This window comes from Mytilus californianus, unplaced genomic scaffold, assembly GCF_021869535.1.
Source record: "Mytilus californianus isolate M0D057914Y unplaced genomic scaffold, xbMytCali1.0.p SCAF_9, whole genome shotgun sequence".
NCBI classification, from domain to species: domain Eukaryota; kingdom Metazoa; phylum Mollusca; class Bivalvia; order Mytilida; family Mytilidae; genus Mytilus; species Mytilus californianus.
Window position 1 is genome coordinate 90971254 of NW_026262745.1, and position 1403 is coordinate 90972656.

A 1403-nucleotide genomic window follows, 5' to 3' on the forward strand; every position below is an offset into this window, starting at 1 on the left:
AGAATGGGGACGTTAAATCCGATGCCTCGTGTAAAGAGAGTGCCATGCTCTTTGCACGTTAAGAACCCTTGCAACAACTCTTTGAGAGGTCCGTAGGTGACCTGTTGCAAGGCTAAATTTCTGTCCCTATCCAATATACCCTCTTTTTCCCGTGGCAGTCTAAATTTCTCCGACCTTAACCCCTTAATCTATTACAGAACCTACCTATTGTATTTATTGTGAACTTGTTCTCGTCCTGAATATGCATAAAATATTTGCCACTGGACGTTAAGCAACCAACAATCAATCAATCAATCATTGCAGAAAGACCAGTTTGGCCACATATCCCCTTAATTCTCTTTTTGTTTGTTGCATTGGGTCCTATATTGTCCTTGATATCCTGTGAATTCCTTAAAACTGGTTTCTGTGCTGAAGGCCTATGAGGGTAGAACCTAGCATAACCTTTCCCTTGTTTGACAGTTTCTCCTTCTTCTTCACATGTATTACAACCATACTGGCCATTATGCATTGTCATATTCAAAACATAAGCTTTAGCTTGTAAGTCCATAGTTGCCAAAAAGACTCCTAGTCTCACATTTATACTATCCAGTGCATCTTCAACTTTTAAAGGGAAGCCTTCAACATATAATCTGTGCATCTCTTCTCCAAAAGTACACATATACTCATAGAAAGGGTTTTTTTTTTCCCTGCCAGATAGCTACAAGTACCATATTTTCTCTAGAAAATCGTTCACTAGGAGGCAACTCATTTATTGCCAAAAACACTGGCCACAGTTTGATATTTGAGGAACTATAAAGTGGTATTCCATCGGTATTTAATACTGCACTTATTGAAAATGAATTGCTCAAAACCGCCCATCTTCACACAACAGTCGATAAAACCTTCCATCTGTGATATCTGTCATAACATCATTTGTTTGGTTTTTTGTTTTTGTTTTGGTACTCTGTACACTTTGCCAAACACCTTTTTTTCCTAAAATATATTGTAATTGTTTTTGTATGTCTGCAATGACAAAGCTACATTTTGGTTGGCGGCTGCTATTTCTTTGTGCAGATAATGAACCTTTATACCTGTGTGTGTTACAGTTTTCTGTTTGACATAAGTATATATCAGGATCAATTGGAAACATTCGTTCACATGATGAACAATAATCAACTACTTTACATGTTGTCTCCCCACATATCGAAAGTATTTTACCATAAGTAAGCTTTTCATAATTATTGAAACTAGGTAACAGTACTGGTAATAGCTTCAGCAAATCATTCGCTGCAACTCCTGTCAAGTTATGTCGTAATATGTAAGACATTATACACATTGCCTGTGTTTCTGTTTCAGTGAATTCATTTTGATTTGGACTGGAAGCCTCAAATTCAATATCAGAAAAATCAGTCATGTCAGTTTTT

General features: G+C 36.7%; 1 pseudogene; it reads right to left on the reverse strand.

Moving 5' to 3' along the window:
• Nucleotides 1-286: 286 nt before the first annotated feature.
• Nucleotides 287-1129, reverse strand: LOC127714030 (uncharacterized; annotated as a pseudogene).
• Nucleotides 1130-1403: the final 274 nt, after the last annotated feature.